The 15,587-nt window shown below is 32.2% G+C and overlaps 1 non-coding gene across 1 annotated transcript; it reads left to right on the top strand.

Annotated features, from left to right (window-relative positions):
* Positions 1-14,480: 14,480 nt before the first annotated feature.
* LOC130816737 (U5 spliceosomal RNA) lies at positions 14,481-14,596 on the top strand. The gene has a single exon (XR_009043277.1). It is a non-coding gene; the product is annotated as a U5 spliceosomal RNA (small nuclear RNA).
* The last annotated feature ends 991 nt before the right edge of the window (positions 14,597-15,587 follow it).

The following is a 15,587-nucleotide window of genomic DNA, read 5'->3' as shown; positions in this document are numbered from 1 at the left end:
ATGATTTTTCTAATAATGATTTGATGTGAATCTCGATCAAATTTGATAAAATATATATCTTATAATATTACACATGTTTAATATACGAGTTAAATTAAGGTTGAACTATAAGCAAGTCTGGTAAGAGACTATTTTACGGTGAGACTACTTATATAAGAGTAGCATAATAAACCCAATTTTTATTTTGCAATTTACGATCTCTAAATGAATCAATTTAAGGTAATAATTGATATTTTAAAGGTCAAAATTGATGTCTTCAAAAAGTAATATCTGATCATCTATTAAATGAAGGTTAGAAATTAGAATTCATCACTTTAAGAGTATAATTGATCCCTTTAAGATTATAATAGACCCCTTTAAAATTAGGCAAAATTACCTAGAATAATCCATTTTGTACTGATTCCCAATAATAATCCCAACTTTTAATAAACATGAGTAATCTCAATTATAAGGGGTGCTTTCTCAGCCAAACTAACCTCTTAACTATACTGATTTTATATAAAAAAAATAAAAAAGTAAATATAAAATTAAATTATAAATAAATTGAAAATCTTTTAAAAATTAAAAAGAGAAATTAATTTAGTTTATTTTTTGATTTTCACTAATAATTTTTAATATTTTTGATTTTTTATTTTACTTTTCTTTTTTTAGAAATTAACCTGTAATAAATGGTCACTATTTTGGTAATAATGTTATTGGGTAAGTGACCATAAATAAAGATTATTCATGGTTAATCAAAAGTTGACATTATTTTAGGAAAATCAATAAAATGTGAATTATTCTAGATAATTTTTCATTAACATTATAAGTTATAATTAATCATTATACATGGTGATGACTTCTAATTTGGTACTATAAACTTTAAATTGATCACTTTAATTAAGGTTTTATTTGAACATTTTTACTAATCACTTTAAGGTCAATATTCATCACTTTATAAAGGTCATAATTAATCGGTTACATACTTTAAATTAATATTAATTACTTTAAGGTCAGAATTGATCACTTTTAAGTAAAAGTTAGTCACTTTAAAAGATCATAGTTAATATAATTAAAATTATATAGAAAACAACAAAATTAAAAAACCACCAAACTGAAAATTGCCCAACAAGTATATATTTATTCTCACCATGAGACAAATCTTTCCTGAATTTGTTTATTCAATTAGATTAGTTAGCAAACATCAAGCAAATCCAGCCCAACCCAACCAAACTCGTTTATTGAAGCATTGAGGAGTCAGTTTTACATGTTTATCAATCGAAAAAAAATTTAATGTTCCGCAGTTAATTAACCAAGTTAGTTGATAGATTCATAATGATCAAATAAATAATTGCATTAAATTGCATAAAAACTTAAATTATAATGAAACAGAAGAACTATAAATTAAGATATAAGAAAAGTATATGTTTTAAATTGTTTTAATTTCAATAAGTGGTGTACGTGTTGTGCAAAAATTTAATCATCCAGCAAAGCATTTTGTATGAGACTGTCTCATTATGTGACAGATCCATATAATGAGACCAAATTATATATATAAAAAAATATTGATTAATTGAGTTAAACTTTACAGGCACTTTACAGAAAAATATGCTTAATTAGTTTTAATTATTGTAATCGTAATTTTTTCGTCTAAATTTTTTTGTTATTATTTTTAATTAATAGGCGAACCTATTAGTAGGAGGTCTCATGGAGAGAACCTCTTAATTAAGAATTAGTGAATATCAAAAAGTATAACATTTAATATAGAAAAATAAAAAATAAAATGGTTGAGCACATGTTAAGTATTAAGGAGGAATAGCTGGGTAATTGCTCATACATCTTTCCGGTGGTAGATCAGATCATAAGGGTCAATTCGATATTAATAGGTAGTTCTTTGATTGCCATATATAGAAGATATCTAAGAAAAAGACTACTTGTGTTCAACATGCATAGACTAAAAGAAGAAAAATAAAAATGTAAAAATCATTAATTTTGATGATAAAAAGGAGTAAAATGGACCACTATCCTTTTTGTTGGCTATATAATTTTACTGCCTTCTCCACCAAAACATAACCTTTTGTTATTGCAATTGTGAGCTCCACTTAAACACTACACTTAATATGAGTCAAAGTTTACTTCTTTTTCATAACCGCTTTTGCTACCAAAACAACGCCAAAATCAAGAAAGTATATACATGCAAATTTTTATAAGCCTGCTTGAGAATGGCCTAAATATTTATGATAACATAAAACACAACTTTCATGCTTGAATTTTTTGAACTTCTATTGTTTTCTAAAGGAACTAATATGGAGTATAAAGAAAGATTAAGGGAATGTTTGTTTCAAACCGTCTAGAAAGAGTAAGGTGAACGACACGTGCACGTCTCCATCACTTCTTGTACTGCGCTGCGCCTCGAGTCTCTAAGGCGCTTTTCTATTTGCCTTGGTACGCATCACGCCTTAGGCACACTTTTTAAAACCAAGCTTCACATGGTATCAAAATCTAGCGTGATAAGCGGTTACAGGTTTGAATCTTAACCACCTCTCATTAAATGTGGTATATTCTACGTTAAGTATAAAGAGGGCATGTCACTCTTATGTAGTTGGAAATAATACACTAAAATTAAGCTTAAATATGATAGAAAGGACACAATGTAAGAGCAGTGAATGCATGCAAATACAACATTAATTAATTTATGGAATGCATTATCAAACGCTCCAAAGTTAAGAAGGACCACAATTTCTTTTATAAGCCTTACTGGGAAGGACTCTTCCATCCAGTTATGGATATAGACCTTACAAAAAAGTTTTTGGCTATGAAATTTAAATATGTTTGCTGTCCAATCTTCACAAAATTGACATGACTATACTACTAGTACTGGATCTAGCTACTAACACGGTCGTATCCTTATTTTTTAGTCCATGAAGTGAAAGATAAAAAAAATCCTTAAAAACGTAAGACGTTATAAATAATATAATAGAAATATTACTTTTGTTTTATATTGCTGATGTTTAACTTTTATTTAAAAATACCTTAATATCTCACATACACAATAATAAAGTAAATTATATCTAAATTTAAATCAAATTAATATTAACCTTGTACATAAAAATATATTTCCTTCGTACCAAAATATTGCAATATTTAACACTTTACGGACGTCAATGCACTAATTCAATCTTTAATATCTCTAACTATATATGTATAATTAAAAATTATAAAAATTTGACATTAATAATCTTTGCATTGAGACGAATTAAAAAAATCTTACTTGACTATATTTTAATTAAATTATTAATTAAAAACTAATTATCAATTAAAGGTGACGAATAAATAGTGCAATATTTTTTATGTTCCATCTATTACGAAATGGAAGAGTAATTTTTAAGTCCTAAAAATTTTATACTTTAAACAATAACCCACTTTTTCCATGCTAATCCAAAGCCATAGTCAGTTTACCTTGTTGCCATATCATGCCTTCTTTTTGTTTGTTTTTTCTTTTGTTATTTTAAATGTCAATTTCCTTATCATTATGTGTCTCATTTTGTTAAGCATTTTCCATAGGCTTCCTTCATCATAATGGTGTTTCCAATGATTCAATTCTAAGCAATAATATTCAATATAAATAAATTTAGTTTAATATTTAAATTGATAAGTTTCTTTCACCCAAAATTATCCATCTTAAAATGAAGGGTTCATATATTAATGTAACTATAAAATTCAAGAAAAATAGGCAAATAATCAAAGATAATTTTATTTTAATAAAGATTAGTTCGATTCAACAATAAAAAAGTATAGCTAAGTAAGGTAATTTTAGTTTAGCAAAAATATGGTCTACATTTTCTTACATATTGGACACATAAATATAGAAATTCATATGGTAATCCTTCAAGTATTTCTTCATTTTTATTTATTAATATAAAAAATTTTAAAAACTGAAAAATAGATGGAATTCCCTGGTTTTCAAATATTAACTTTATAAATTAAAATAATAAAAGATTATTACAAAATCTTCACATGATATTTTTATATGAGATAACAAATCAAATCAATTACAAATCCGTTGAGTTGATACATAAATGCACCACTTAGCTTAAAAAATTAAACTCTTGTTTTAAAATTTATTGTGGAAAGTGCAAACTTTAAGGAATAAGAAGGTATTATACAAAAGCCTAAGGTAATAGTAGTTTATGCAATTATATTACTCCCTTCTATGCACCTTAGAAGTTCCATTTGACTTTTTACGAATTTTAAGGAGAGTCAAAAGTGGGACCTTAAGGGTAGGAAAGAGAGTGGTATTATGGGTTTTTAATGTAAGAGAGGAAAATTAGTATGGGTAATGGAGGGTATAATTGAAAATAGGATAAAGCTACTAAGGGCATAAAAGTCAAAAACCCATACTAAAAATAGAAATGAGACAATTAAGGTGAGTTGACCATAAAAGGAAATGGGACACATAAAGCTGAATAGGAGGGAGTATAAAATAGTAAAATATATGAGAATGACATAATGATTTGTAGAACTCCATAATACATGAGATAAATTGGTAAACTATATTACAATTACATCAAAACAAAGCATTGGAAATTGTAAAATATATTGTAACATTATTTTAAGAACATTCAACTAAAGACAAGTACAGTATAAAATAGTAAGTATAATGTAGACAAAAGTTTAACATAATTGCAGAACAAAGAAAGTATAACGAAGAAAGTAAAGCTTGAATTTGAAGAATGAATAAACAGTGAGATAAGGAATAATAGAACAACTGCAAAACTTTTCCCTAAAAAGATGTTAATATGTAGTTCACTTCAGACTTTGTGTTTAGGATCCGACAACCCTACTTAACTTGTGTTGTGTAACAACTCATACATAGTGCAAATGTTATAGTATTATTGACTTCTACTATCTTTGTTAATCAACTCGTGTATTTCTTTTATTTTATTTGTCTATCTTACTATAACATGTATTCTCAAATTGTTAATCCATTTTAGAGTATTTTTATTGTGGAAAATGTAGAAAGATATGAAATACTTTCATTATATTTTTTGCATTCCCATTCATTTGTAGTGTATTACACCTAATATTTATATACATTCTTGTAAGCTTAATTAACAAAAATAACATAGATAATTAAGGGAAGGAAACTATGTTTAGCTAATGGCCTACAATTACTCCTAAAATAATTCCCCATAATAATCAGTGAATATATGGAATATATTTCATATATTCCATATCTCCAATACTCCCCCTCAAGTGGGAGCGTGAAGATCTCGAACGCCAAACTTGGATAGCAGAAAGGTGAATTGAGGAGCATTTAATGCTTTTGTGAAAATATCTGCCAATTGTAAGTTCGTACGAACGTGTGAAGTAGCGAGGACACCAGCTATAAGTAACTCACGGACAAAATGACAATCAATCTCAATATGTTTAGTACGCTCATGAAATACTGGATTAGAAGCAATATGAAGGGCAGCCTGATTATCACAAAATAGTCGAACGGGTTGATTATGAAAGATACCAAGGGATGCCAAAATATTTTTCAACCATTTGATTTCAGCACAAACGAAAGCCATTGCCCGATATTCGGCTTCAGCAGAAGACCGAGACACTGTTGTCTGCTTCTTAGTCTTCCAAGAAATGGGCGAAGACCCAAGCAAGATTAAATAACCAGAAAATGAGCGTCTAGTTAAAGGACAACTACCCCAGTCAGAATCACAATAAGCATATAATTGGAGGTCACTATCTACACGGAGAAATAAACCTTGGCCGGGATAACCCTTAAGATAGCGTAATACTCTTATTGCAGCATCAAAATGATCTTGACGAGGAGCTTGCATAAATTGCGATAATATATGAACAGAATATGAAATATCTGGGCGAGTAATAGTAAGATAAATAAGACGACCTATAATACGACGATATTGTGCAGGGTCAGAATAGAGAGGACTTTCTAAATATGCCAAACGATGATTCTGAGGTAGTGGAGTGTCCACAGGTTTACACCCGACAAGACCACATTCTTTTAGAATATCAAGTGTGTACTTACGTTGGCACAAGAGGATACCGGCAGGTGAACGAGCACATTCGTTACCAAGAAAATACTTGAGAGGTCCCATGTCTTTGAGTTGGAAACAAGTATCTAAATATTTCTTGAAAGAAGAGCACAAAACAGTATTATTACCGGCAACCAATATATCATCGACATAAACAAGAAGAGATAAGATGTCTTGCCCTTTTCAATAAGTGAATAAAGTATGATCTGCATGAGATTGTTGGAAACCATAAAGACGAAGGGCAGTAGATAATTTAGCAAACCAATTACGAGGTGATTGACGTAAACCATAAAGAGATTTTCGCAAACGGCAAACTTTGGTGGAAGAAGAAGAAGAGAAACCTGGAGGTAACTTCATATATACCTCCTCATGCAGATCGCCGTGTAAGAATGCGTTGTTGACATCAATTTGATGAACTTCCCAATGTTTAGCTGCAGCAACAGCCAGAAATATGCGAACACTAACCATTTTAGCTACAGGAGCAAAAGTGTCCGTGAAATCCTCTCCCTCTTTTTGATGGTTCCCCAAAACAACAAGACGGGCCTTATGGCGTTCAATGGTGCCATCAGAACGATATTTTGTTTTATATGCCCATTTACAACCTATGGGTCTTTTGCCGGGCGGAAGTTCAGTGATATCCCAAGTATGATTTTTCTCCAAGGCATGAATTCCTGTTTGCGTGGCACGACGCCATCGGGCCTCCTTAACTGCTTCTTTATAGTTTGGAGGCTCAACATTAGTAGTAACAGTCGAAAGAAAACGACAATGTGCAGAAGAAAAATTATTGTATGTGACATAATTAGCTATAGGATAGCGCATACCTGAGGAAACCGAAGAGGAGTGAGTAGGCGAAATGGGGTTAGTTGCATGAGCCGAGTGACAAATATAATCTGATAAATAAGATGGAGGTCGTCGATCCCGAATAGAACGACTTACTTCGTTGCTGCTGTGTGTAGGTCCAGGCTGTAGCGTACATTCAGCAGAAGAAATATCCATGGGAGGAGACAAATCAGTAGTAGATTGTTGCTGAGAAGCAGTACTCCCCCTTTCGTTGATATGAGGAGGCAATGATAAAATTGCAGGGGGTTTTGGGAGACCAAAATCCCAATCCACCATAAGAGAGTTCGAATCAGGAGATGATGTGGATGATTTACTAGTGTCGGAGTAAGGAAAAATATTTTCATGGAACCGAACATCTCTTGAAACAAAAATTTCATGATTGTCAAGATCATACACCTTCCACCCTTTTTTACCAAATGGGTACCCAAGAAACACACATCTACGACTCCTAGAAGCAAATTTATCTTTATGACGCATCTTATTATGAGCGTAGCATAGACACCCAAAAACCCGTAACAAGTCATTTGATGGAGGGACGCCGTATAAATACTCATATGGGGTTTTTCCATTTAGAATTTTTGTAGGTGTCCTATTAATTAAAAAAGCAGCAGTATGGGTACATTCTCCCCAAAACTCAATCGGTAAAGATGCTTGGAAACGTAAAGCTCTAGCAACTTCTAAAATATGACGGTGTTTCCGTTCAACTCGACCATTTTTTTGAGGTGTATGGACACAAGAATTTTGTAATAAAATACCATTCTCGTCAAAAAAACGTGCAAGGGATGTGAACTCCATTCCATTGTCTGAACGAACAATTTTCACATTTTTATTGTATTGTGTTTTAATCATAGCAAAAAAACTACGCATAAAACTTGGAACTTCACTTTTTTCTTTCAATAAATAAATCCAAGTAGCACGTGAATATTCATCTAAAATAGTCAAAAAATAATGAGAGCCAGTAAAAGATCCTTTCGTATAAGGACCCCACAAATCACAATGTATTAAACCAAACAAGTCCGATGCTTTATTATTACTTAGAGGAAAAACAGTACGTGTTTGTTTTGCACGATAGCAAACATCACAAGAATCCAAAACATTTTTTAGTGCACGAAATTGAGAAGCTGGTAAAATAGAAGACATAATCTGACTTGAAGGATGCCCAAGGCGTTGATGAATCAAAAAGGCCGTGTCCACAGTAGCTGCACCGGAGAAAACTTGTGTCACTGGCTTGAAGAAGTAAACCCCATTCCGAAACTCACCCAGTCCAATCGGCGTCCTCGTAATGCGGTCCTAAACAATACACAACTTATCAGTAAAAGTCACAATGCAATTGGAATCAGAAATTAATTTCCCAACTGAAATCAAATTGCATTTGATGTTAGGAACATAAAGGACATTATCAAGAGTTAAGCTGGAGGACAAACGAACACTTCCTTGTTTAGTGGCAGAAGCATGTACACCGTCAGGAAGACTAACAGGTAGAGGAGGCACCGCAGTAATGTTAAATAAATGAGATAAAGTACCAGTCATGTGATGGGAAGCACCACTATCAATAAGCCAAACACCAAAATCAGAAATATGCTTACCACTCAATGTGTCATTAGCAGGTGAAGTATCAATAAGAGTTAAAAGCCGCTGCACTTGATCAGAAGTTAAAACCGGAACTGAAATTGAAGAAGATGCACCAGGAGAAGAAAAAGAAGGTGCGGAAGCAGCATGGGCAACGACTGGAACATTGGTCGGAGAAGCTGAAACACGGCCTGCAGTGCCGCGACCACGACCTCGAGACTGTCTTCCCTTACCACGACCACGAGAGCCGCCAGCAGGGTATCCTAAACGTGCATAACAGTGATCATAATCATGGTAAGCTTTGCCGCAATATGTACAGCTTAAAGGACCACTATGAGGGCTATTGGAAGGCGTAAAACGAGGCTGAGAAGCACTGGAATGAGATGCATTGACAGCAAAACTAAGAGCTTCGGTTTTATCATCACGATCACGCACAATATGTAAATGTCGTTCCTCTTGAGCGACTAAAGAAAAAACTTTGTTCAAAACAGGAACGGGTTCCATCCCCAAAATTTGAGTGCGAAGAGCACCATACTGGCTATCATCAAGGCCCAAAAGAAAATCGTGAGTGCGAGAAATGTCAAAATAGGCATGAATTTTAGGAGCAGCCGAGCACGTGCACCCGCAAGTAAGATCTTCAGCCCCATATAATACATCCCACAGTGATTTGAATTTGTTATAGTATGAGACTACCGTCATTCCTTTTTGACAAAGAGTATGATATTCAGTTTTAAGTTGATGAATGCGAGGGCCGTTAATAACAGCATATCGTTCCTTCAAATCATTCCACATTTCAAATGCAATTTTATGTCCAGCAATACTGGGTTGTATAGAGATATCAATAGAATTAAACATCCAACCACATATTGTAGAATTATTAGCACCCCAAGCAATATATTCAGGACTTTGTGAATCAGTAGGTTTAGAAATATCACCATTAATGAAACCTTGTTTGTGTTTTCCTTCTAGGGCATTAAGAATGGCTTTGGACCAAACATCATAATTATCACCAATTAAAACATACTTGGTCAGAGGCATACCTGGACCTTCAGAAGGATGGAGAAAATAGACAGAGGATGTGTCATGAATCAACAGCGGCATCTTCGTATGAGGCTCGTCACCCATGGAGAAAAACCAGGAAGAAGAAATGGGGAAATCAGTGATGGCGCCGATTGGAAGGAAAAGGGGAAATGGGAGGCGGTTTTTGTTTAGAAAAAAAAACAATTGGATTTAAACCTAAATTGAGAAGAAAAGTGGTACTGGGAGAAGGGAATTGGGGAAACAAGTAATTGGGGAAATGGGAAGCTGTGTTTTTTTTTTTTTTTAGTTAGTTAAAAAAAAATTGGATCTTAACCTATACTGATACCATGTATAAAGATATGAAATACTTTCATAATATTTTTGCATTCCCATTCATTTGTAGTGTATTACACCTAATATTTATATACATTCTTGTAAGCTTAATTAACAAAAATAACATAGATAATTAAGGGAAGGAAACTATGTTTAGCTAATGGCCTACAATTACTCCTAAAATAATTCCCCATAATAATCAGTGAATATATGGAATATATTTCATATATTCCATATCTCCAATAGAAAATTTTATTTTTCCAGTTTTATCCTTATAGAATACTTAGTAACTACCCGCTAAATGAAAGATTTCATATACTGATTAATTTTTTATTTAATACTCCCTCATATTCCTTTTTATTGTCTTGTGTCCTTATTTAGTAAATTCACCGGCCTATATTGTCCCATTTCTATTTAACCCATATATTTTTTTTTCCTTACAAATTTGTCCTATAAACACATGATAATTACAAAAATACCCACACTTAGATTTCATAATCTAAGCTATTTCCGCTCTTAACCCCAACTAGCTTCTCCTCCTTTCTATTTGACCTAACCTACCCTAATTTCAATTATTCCCTCTCTCTAACCCTACTTCTCAATTCATTTATAATATTACTCCTCTTCTAATTCATCTGGGTTTTTGCATCTTTATATGTTTCATCTTCATTCTTTCACCTCCACACCCTCTCCTATTCGATTTTTCCTCTGGCTTTTCATTATTACCCTCTTATCGGAATTCTCACTTTTAATGGTTAAATCATACTTGAATTATAGGTTCAAACCCTAACCCTATGAAAAAATCTACTCGCGACTCATGGTAGAAACAATAATAATTAAAAACCTTAGAATGAAACTAAGCATGATAATAATAATAATAATACTTGCAAGGATTAACAATAATTAAAATATGAAAAGACACAGATAAAGAATCAGGAGACAAAATATGAAGAACAATACTAATTTCATTACTAACTATTGTTAGGAAAAACAACTAAAGTTTGACAAGGGAAAAAATTAAACTAATACAGATTTGATAAAGGAAAATTAAACTAATATAATGAGAAAGTAAATTAAAGACAAGAAATTTTAATGAGAAGAAATTAAAAGCTTATAAGAATTAAAGATGGTGTTCAATGGATAGGAAGATTAAGGAGCAAGGAGGAAGAAGAAGAGGTTTTTAATCTCCCCTCTTATGCTCCCCAAAGGAGGCTTAACCTAAATTCCCTTCTTCTTCACTCAATTAACCATAAATTCTCTTCTTCTTCACTCAATTTGATAAAGGAAAATTAAACTAATATAAGGAGGCTTAACCAAAATTCCCTTCTTCTTCACTCAAATAAAATAATAAAAAATTAAAGTAATTGGAAAATGTTCCCATAGAATTCCAGAAGCAAAAGCCTGCTCGGCGTCCACTTCCACAACCAAGAAGCCGAGTTGGCTTTTTTGGCTGACAATTATAGCAAATTTTAAATCATCATCATTTCTTGCTCGATTGTTGGAATCGGACATCTAATATACTGTTAAAAACCTCTTGAAGTCTAGTTTCCAATGTCGTAAACCTTGCATTAATACAATCTTCCTATAAAAAGTTATGACCAAAAGAGTTGACATGTATCAAATTTCATTTCAAAACTTTTGCATTATAAACACTCTCCTACTTTTTTGCTCATTTTCTTTGTAGCACCGAGCTAAAATCCCCTAAGTGAACTCCTTCATTCATTAAAACCATAAGAATTATGCTTAAAACAATCAAAATCACTCAAAATTAACATATATAACCAAAATGAGTAAAAGTAGCATTAATTTCAAAATAAGCACAAAATTACTATCAATGACCTTCATTAAGAAGTATAAAATGATATAAATAAGTGTCAATAATTACACTTATCATTTCTCAAAAGTTTGAATATTGAAAAGTAGCTCAAAACTTATAATTTTTTTAACGGGTTGTTGAGATGTTCTTTATCATGTTCTGGTAGCTGCCCTGTTATTGTTGTTAGCTCGTTTGTTGCTGATTCGTCTGAGTTTGTCGCTTCTTTGTATGGTTCTTCTAAGGTAGTATATATGTACCCCCTATTGTTGCTTATAAGTGAAAGTCTTCTTCATCTTTAATTCCTAGGTAAAATAAATTGACTTCAAATATGTTCTGCTCTTTTCTTGTATCTAATAAACGGAGTGACTCACAAATAACTTCTATTTTAAACTTAAACAATCAGAAAGTCTTCCATCCCTTTTAAACTTGGTCTCATTTATGTATTGTATGTGATAATCTATACCATTCAATTTTTTAATTACCGTAATTTTACATGCTTGTAAAGTGATCCATATAAATTTAAAAGTGTTTAGTTGTTAATGCAGTACTGTAATTCTAACCAACTCCCACTAGTGGAAAAAAACGTATTTGCTGCTAATCATTTGCTGCGGTTTTTGTATATACGCAGCAATAAGTAGGAAAAAGAATTAGAAAAAAAACATTAATTGCTGCGGTTTTGGGCCTTGACCGCAGCAAATACATATGAGCAGCTTCAATTGCCGCGGTTTGTTTCATGCCCGCAGCAAAAAAACTTTCTTGCAATTGCTCCGGTTCTTCACTACTCGCAGCAAATATCACACTTCTTCAATTAATTGCTGTGGTTTGTGCCTTGCCTGCAGCAATTGTATTTTCAAAAACCCGCCATATGTTAACATTAAAACATAAACCCACGAAACTGCTTTCATTGTTTACATAAACGACTGTTGCGCTTCTTCATTCACTCTGTAGCAGGAGCGGCACTCTCGATACATAATTAACATTAATAATTATACTTAAGATAAATAATGCGGAAGTATAAAACGCCGAACTGCTAAAAACCATTTAAACTAAAATCGTTCAAAACATAAGTAATATATATATATATATATATATATATATATATATATATATATATATATATATATATATATATATATATATATATATATATATATATATATATATATATATATATATATATATATATATATATATATATATATATATATATATATATATATATATATATATATATATATATATATATATATATATATATATATATCTTACAACTAAGAAAATATAAAATAAGGTTTGCTTAAATACGATAAAAAAAACATAAGTACAATATAGTCATCAAAGTCATCAAGTAAAATAAATACAGCTAAGTCCTCGATAGAATAATTAAAGTTGCGGCCTGGATCGAAACCTCAGCTAAATTTTCCCACAAAATACTGTCATCCATAATATGGATGACAGCCGATTAAATAGGTCAGCGATAAAGCCGAGTACAATTTTCTCAACAAGCTTATGATGCGATAGTTAAATCATGCTTATAAAATAATCATCAAGCACAATATAGAAGGTTATTACTCATTATTGACCTTTACTAAGCCATTAAGTTACATTCTCAATACTTGTAGAAGTTCATTACTGCTACTAAATACTTGGTAACCTTAATGCTTATTTAATCAAGTTCAATTAAGCCTCATAGCTTTACCATCATAGCTAGAGCTGTTCAAAACAAACCCGACCCGAAAATCCGACCCGAAATCAAAAATTATCCGACCCGAAAAAATGTAAGTTTTTTAGGTTTACCGAACCACAATTACCCGAACCGATACTTCACTCGAACCGTTTGATAACCGAAAAGGGCAAAATCGAACTCGAACTGCAACCGAATTTTATAACCGACATATAAACCTTAACCGATGTTACCCGAACTGAACAGTGATCGACCCAAGTCAAATCCGACCCGAATTATGCACGTAACTGAATGTAACCTTACTAAAACCGATTAAGATCGAACTGTTTTTAACCCGAACTGATACAAACCCGAACCGATAGTAAATGGAACTGTTATAAATCCGAATCAAATTGTCACTTAATTTTAGCAAATTAAGTCCAATTTCAGTTTTCTAATAATACGAAAAAGGAAGAACACAAGTTCTATACAGAAGAGATTGCATACAGAATATATATATATATATATATATATATATATATATATATATATATATATATATATATATATATATATATATATACATATATATATATATATACATATATATATATATATATACATATATATATATATATATATATATATATATATATATATATATATACATATATATATATATATATATATATATATATATATATATATATATATATATATATATATATATATATATATAAACTGATTGAAATAAATTGATCTGCCTATTAGGGCTGGCAAAAGCTGACCCGACCTGCTAACCTGATCTGAAACCGACTCGAAATTAGCGGGTTTGGGTTTAGATTTTTGACCCAATTAATTAAATGGGTCAACCCGACCTGATCTATTTATTAAATGCGTTAGGTTCAGGTTGAATATTTAAACCCGAAAAAAACCTGTTTAACCCATTTATTAAATTTAAGACGGATCAACATTTGCCAAATACTTCGTAAAACTAAGATAATACCAATTACCATGTATTAAGGGATTTGTCAGCTGAAGATGACTTTCAATAAGAAAGGAAGTTGTCCCACATCGGCTAAGGGATTTGTCAGTTGAAGATGACTTTCAATAACAAAGGAAGTTGTCCCACATCGGCTATGAAAGATACTAATAAAAGAAAAATCCTTTAAATCACTTCCACAGATCTCATACCAACTTACGCAGCCACGCCGTGAGCACAAAGCAAACTATTCTTTCGCCTTTTACTAAAGAATACCGTGTGCTCGCTGCATTAAGTGGCATACGTTTATTTTTGGAGGAAGCCTTTAATTAAGGTTAAATAGGTCAAATGACCTGAAATATATGAATTTAATGACCTAAAAAAAAAGTAGGTTAAATGGGTCATTAACAGATTGATCCGATCTGCTACAGATCAGGTCGGGGTTTCAATTTTTGACCCATTAATTAAATGGGTCAGGTTCAAGTTAAGGGTTTATTGACCCATTTATATATGATCCGAACCTGTAAATGACCCAACCCGACCTATTTGACACCCCTATCTGCTATTTCTGATAAAACAATCGGTAATTATTTTTTGTAAGTAAATGAGCATACATCAATTAAAAACCTGACTATTAACTTATTTTATATTGACTCGATCAATAGTTATCCGTAACCGATAACTACTCAAAAAATAAAGCTCGAACCCGATCTGTACCCGAAAAAACCAAACCAATTAGTAATCGATGACAACCCGAGACCGATTGACACTCGACACGAACTTCAACCGACACCGAACTGATGCTAACCCGATAGCTCGAATAACCGATCTCTAACCGAACCGTGACTAACCGACTCGACCCGAGTGTGACCCGTTGTAACACACAGCCGAAAAATAACCAATCCGAAATGCAACCGAACCGAATAACACCCGTCCGAAACCGACCCGATCAACCGAATGAACACCTCTAATCATAGCACATCACAAGATCACAACAATAATGACAACTGATATATGTAAGGGTCTGGTTAGGTGAGGACCGTAGTCCTAAACCCTAATTGTGGTGGGTGTCGTCACTCCTCTCAATACTGTTATGCTCGAGACTTCACAGGATGGGTTTTTCTCGGACCCCCTGTTTGACACCGCATTTTACGTGCCGGCTAACACGGACGCCGGGATTTTACATGCCGGTTCATGGTTCGACGTTACCTTACTATCAGAGTCATACAATCAATATCATGCAATATCAAACAAGACACTAAACCGAAATAGTTTACATTCTTATAAGTCAAACTTCCACTAGTCAAAATTTTGACAATTCTACCCTTT

This window comes from Amaranthus tricolor, chromosome 6 (genome assembly GCF_026212465.1).
Source record: "Amaranthus tricolor cultivar Red isolate AtriRed21 chromosome 6, ASM2621246v1, whole genome shotgun sequence".
In the NCBI taxonomy this organism is placed as follows: Eukaryota; Viridiplantae; Streptophyta; class Magnoliopsida; order Caryophyllales; family Amaranthaceae; genus Amaranthus; species Amaranthus tricolor.
This window is presented reverse-complemented; position numbering and strand designations above follow the sequence as displayed.